Source organism: Triticum urartu, chromosome 1, assembly GCF_003073215.2.
Source record: "Triticum urartu cultivar G1812 chromosome 1, Tu2.1, whole genome shotgun sequence".
Lineage (NCBI taxonomy): Eukaryota > Viridiplantae > Streptophyta > Magnoliopsida > Poales > Poaceae > Triticum > Triticum urartu.
Genome location: NC_053022.1, coordinates 75157524 through 75163146, shown reverse-complemented (window position 1 = coordinate 75163146; position 5623 = coordinate 75157524). Strand labels below are relative to the sequence as shown.

Below are 5623 nucleotides of genomic sequence, written 5' to 3'. Positions count from 1 at the left end.
AAGTGCTTTCCATTTGACCTGTTGGTCAGTAGCGTACACGTTGCACTAGAAAATCATAATTTAGAAAAGGTTCATTCTTAGGATCTGTTGGTTAGGACATCACTTATTGCTATATATGGATTAAATGCCCAAAAAATCCAATTCTTATGGTAAAATATAGTAGAAAGACTAGCCCGTGCATCGCACGGGTTTGACGACTAGTAGTGTTAACCACTGTATGCAGTAACTGAATTTCAAATCCACAGCACAGCAATGGCAATCAGCAATCAGCAATCGGCAATCGTAAATAGGCCGTGACGGAGCTCACCTCGAGCGCTTCGACAGTGAGGAGTAGGACAATGATCTTCTCGGAGAACCTCTGGCACTCCTCGTGGTCGTGCGAGAGGTGGCGCCTGTAGGAGAGGTTGTAGAAGAGGGACCGGAGCTCCTTGAGCTTGGCCTTGGCGACGGCGAGATCGCGCAGGCAGCTGAGCACCTGGGAGCGGTGGGCGAGGTGCGCCCTGTAGTTCATCTGGATGAGCAGCGCGGCATCCTGCGGCGACAGCTCCTTGGCCTTCCCCTTGCCGTTCCCCATGGCAAAGGCCTGCATCATCAAAAAGAGAGACAAATGTCAGGCGGTCAGTACACATATGATAGTAGTGCATTACAAGGGAGCAGAATCCTCAAGCTGATATCATTCAGAGAAGAGTTCAGTCAATCTGTAGCCAGTACTAAGCACAGATCTAGAGTGTGGACACTAGCATCCTCTAAAATTCCAAATTTTTTCTCAAATCCAGCGAGAGGTAACTTGGTTCTATTGGAAATTCTACTGGAAATCACACATTTCGTTCAGATCGGGCCACAGAACCCAAACCCCCGCAAAAATCTCATCTTTTGTGCTGAGTACCGTACCTTGCGGATGGCGTCGCAGCCGGCGGTGTTGTCCTCGGGGATCTCCTCGATCTGGACGCACGTCCTCGCCGGCTTCTTCTTCTTCTTGTCAACCTCCTTGTCCTTGGCGGCGACCTTGATCTTCTTGGGCTTCTCCGGCCTGTGCTCCTTGACCTCCAGCTCATCCTCGTCGTCGTCGGAGGCGGTGAAGTCCTCCTCCCAGGTGTAGGCATGTGACCATGGCTCGAGCGAGCCTTTGCCCTTGATCTCGGTGCCCCACTTGGTCTTGGTCTTGCCTCCGGCGCCGCCCTTGGACTTGGCCTCCCACCTCCACTTGCGGTCGAATCCGTCGTCGTTGGGGGAGGCGAGCTCCGCCTCCCACTTGAGCGCCCGGCCCCCGCCGTGCGGCTTCTCCTCCGCCATCCACTTGACCTTCCGGCCGCCGGGCTCCGTAGCCGCGTAGGTGTACTTGCGGCGCGCCGGTTGCGGGGCGGCCGCGCAGGCCGCGAGCTCGAGCGTGGCGACGCGGTCGGTGAGGTCGTGCAGGAGGAAGGCGTGTGGGGAGGGGATGGGGGGCGGGGCGAAGAAGGGGTCGGCGGGGAGGTCGAGGTCGAGGAGGTCGGGGTGGTGGGGGAAGGCGAAGCGGGATGGGGGTGGGAGGAAGGGGCGCAGGAGGCGGAGAGGGAGGAGGTAGGTGGTGGTGTGTGGATGAGATGCGAACGTCTTTTTTTACCTGGATGGGTGGGGAGAGAGGGAGGGGATAACCCCACAGTTTTTTTTACCTAGAAAAAAATAATCCCATCTCTTTGCCATCTGCCAGCAGATGGCAAAGAATCTTTGCCGTCTTCTGGTAGATGGCAAAGAGGTGGGGCTGGTACGCCGTTACATGCTTGACGGCCATAGGATTTGCCAACCTCTTTGCCATCTGCTGGCAGATGGCAAAGATTATTTGCCATCCACTAGCAGATGGCAAAGAATTGGCTGATGGCAACCATGTTATTTGCCGTCTGTCAGTTCTTTGCCATCTGTTTTTTTACAAGCAGATGGCAAAGACATTCTTTGCCATCAGCTGGCAGATGGCAAAGAGCTGGCTGATGGCAAATTCCCTGTTTCCAGTAGTGAATCCATCAATCCTATAAGTCTATGGATTGGTAACACGTCATCCTGATAGATAGATGAGAAGGCCTAATTCTTAATCCTCGTAGAAGAGAATAGGATGACTCAGATCAGAAAGGCATAGGGTAAAGGAGTAAAAAGAGCCTTACGTTCCCTTCCACAATCAATTCCCTTACATAACTAAAGCATTTCTAGAGTCAACTTTGACCAGTTTGGCTTGGTAATCCTACAGGCAGTCAGGCTCTGATACCAAAGCTGTCAGGACCCTGATTCCAAGTCACATCGATCTAGCCGGTAACACCCCATATCACTTTGCGGCCTCACGCACGGTATTCCCACGGGTGTCGCCTTACCATGGCCTGGGACCGTTTGCGCCTTTTGGCTCACATATATGATAGTGTCGCTAGCATCCATATGACAGAGAACCCGGGCCAACATGGCTAGTCGTGAACCCAAAGTGGCACTAACCTATGGGGACAGGCATACATGAATCACATCGAGCATGTCGGTCAGCAGCGTGTGAATCCGGGCTGTTGCACTGGGCTAACAGGACTCTGGGAACCCGGGCTGTAGCAGGCTAGGCAGGACTCCGGATGTCACCGCGTGACATTTCTCTGAAGGGACAAACACAGGAACGAAGTGAATCACATGCCGGCCAGTCAAGTGTTCCGGAGCGGTAGTGCTGGGCTAGCAGGACTCTGGTGAATCGGGCTGTAACGGACTACTATGGCTCATGGAAGCACAAGACTACATTTCCGCATAAGAGAGGCTACCAAGGATAAACAACTAGGTTGTCAGATCCCACACATACCAAGCATTTCAATCATACACACAATATGCTCGATATGTGTAAATACAACATGGCATCACAACATAACTCTACGACTCAAGGTATTTATTCATTAGGCTCCAAGGAGCGAGATATTACAAACATGGGTCTCATGACCCAACATTCAGAGCATACAAGTCAAGCACATGCGGAAGCTTAACATGTCTGAGTACAGACATCTACAAATGAAAAAGGCTGAGAAGCCTGACTATCTACAAGACCCTGCCAAGGGCACAAGATCGTAGCTGAGGTATCAAGCTAAACATCAAAGTCCACGCGGAACTACTAGCGAGACTGAAGTCTCTCTGCAAAACATAAATTAAGCAAACGTGAGTACAAAAGTACTCAGCAAGACTTACATCAGAACTAGCTACATATGCATCGGTATCAACGGGGTGGTGGAGTTTAACTACAGCAAGCAACTCTTTTGAGGTGGCGCACACGAGTCCACATATTCACCATTCAATACACCACTATGGATCCGCTCCCGTCTCCCTACGAGAAGGCCATCGATATCACTCACACTTATCTTTCGAGTTTTAGAGTATCCACTTTCACTTGTCTATGAACTGTTATAGGCAACCCAGAAGTCCTTTACCACGGACACAGCTATTCAAATAGATCATTTATAACCCTGCAGGGGTGTACTTCTTCACACACGCTCTCGCCACTTACCACCATGTACACGTCGTGTATCTCGGCAACCTTCAAGAAAAAGCCTGGCGAGGGAGTCGGCCATGACCTGACTAACCACACAAGTCCCTAGTCCAAGTTTATCGCCTATTCGGGTTCCATCCGTGAGGAGATCCAGCTGGAGTTTCGCTCACAGCCCCAAATGATGTGTGCATGGTTCCCGAGACACCAAACGGGCGCCTGGTACACCGTGCCATGGTGTATCTACCACATCATAGCCCACCCCTAGGGTCAGCGCTACGCACGGCCGCCAACACATATCCTACAAACACCAGAAACTAGTTGCAACTCCTAGACAGAGGGCAAGGGCAGTTAATGAGTCGAGAGGGTCCATTGGTTTCGTGCCCAATGCATGGTAGTAGCTGTTAATGGATCACAAACACAGAACTCAGTTCCTGAGAATGGTTTCAATGAGACAACCCACCATGTAGTCCTACATGGCCTCTCACCGCTACCTTTACCAAATCGTGTTCACACACTTAGCTCACACACAGTAGGACATGTTCATCACTATTCCAATTCATCCCCGATGAATCAGACCTGACTCAACTCTAAGCAGTAGCGGGCATGACAAACAAGCATGAATGAGTAGGCACATCAGGGCTCAAACAACTCCTACTCATGCTAGTGAGTTTCATCTATTTACTGTGGCAATGACAGGTCATGCAGAGGAAAAGGGGTTCAGCTACCGCAACATATAACAGTTGAATCGATGTTGTTCTAATGCAGTAAAAGAGAGCAGGAGCGAGAGAGTGGGATTGTATCAGAATGAACAAGGGGTTTTGCTTGCCTGGCACTTCTGAAGATAATATAGTTCTTCATCGGTGTCATCGATCACGTCGTCAGAAACTTCGTCGACTCAGAGGGGACGGTTACCGGCAAATAGAGAAGGACACAATCAATGCAATGCAACAATATGATGCATGAATGTGACATGGCAATATGCTGTTGATTGGCCTAATGCAACTAGCAACAAGTTAAATGGAGTTGGTTTGAACACTAGGTTCAAATTCAAACTCCATATGTGCTTTCTTAAATGCCATTTAATTGAATTGTCCTAAACAGCAGAATATAAGTTGCTCTAACATGCATGAAAATGCCATAAACAGATTCTTTGGATTTTTCAGATCATTTTTCATATATAATTCATTTGATTTGGAGCTACGGTTGATTTACTATGAATTTTAGAAGTTTTAACTATTTTCTAGAATTTTTTGAATTATTTAAAAATCCAGAAAATCACTTACTGCGTCAGCGTGACATAGGGATGATGTCAGCAGGACAACTGGGTCGGCCAGGTCAAACCTGACCTGTGGGACCCATACGTCAGTGTCTCAGGCTGGTTTGGGTGGATGACAGGTGGGACCGGTCAACGGCTACGTCAGCGAGGTCAACGCCGACGCGTGGGGCCACTGTGTTTAGATTAATCTTAATCTATTATTGTTAGCTGGTTAGTTAGGCAATGGGGCCCGCTGTCTATGTCACTGGAGGGTTTAATTAGTGGATCATTAGCCACTAATGATGCCCACGTCACCTAAACGGCGATTAGCCGCCGGTGCTAAGAAGGACGCGGCGGCGCTCCTCGTCCGGGTGACTCCGGCGATGAGAGCGTGCGCGGATAGGCTCGTTGGAGAGCCCTTGCCGGCGCGCGTCGGATGGTGGTGGTGGCCGGGCTTGTGGTGGCCGGAGTCATCGTCGGCGACGACTTTGGCGGCAGCCGGAGCTCGGGTGAGCTCGGGCCGAGGCTACGGCGAGCGAGGCGGCGCATGCAAGGCATCAACAGGCTCTACGCTGAGCGGGGATAAAGCGGGGCACGACGGCCGGGCCGTTGAGTGGCCGAGGGCACGTCCGCGGCGAGCATAGGCGGCGGCGCGTGCGGGTGGACGCGGTGCGGCAGCTATGGCATGCGAGAGAGGGAGCGGAGAGGGGAAGCTAGGTCAGGAGCTCACGGCGGTTGCAACAAGGCGAACGGCGAGCTCAGGGAGGTTCTGGAGCGAGCGGGGCCGCAAGAGGGATCTCCGGCGGCCGGCGATGAAGATGACGAAGATGGCGTCGATGCAGGGCCTCCGGCGAGGCGTGGCTGGACGGAGAGGACGAGGGAGGCGTGGCGATGCT

General features: G+C 51.6%; 1 pseudogene; it reads right to left on the bottom strand.

Moving 5' to 3' along the window:
- Positions 1-259: 259 nt before the first annotated feature.
- On the bottom strand, positions 260-1795 carry LOC125532719 (annotated as a pseudogene).
- Positions 1796-5623: the final 3828 nt, after the last annotated feature.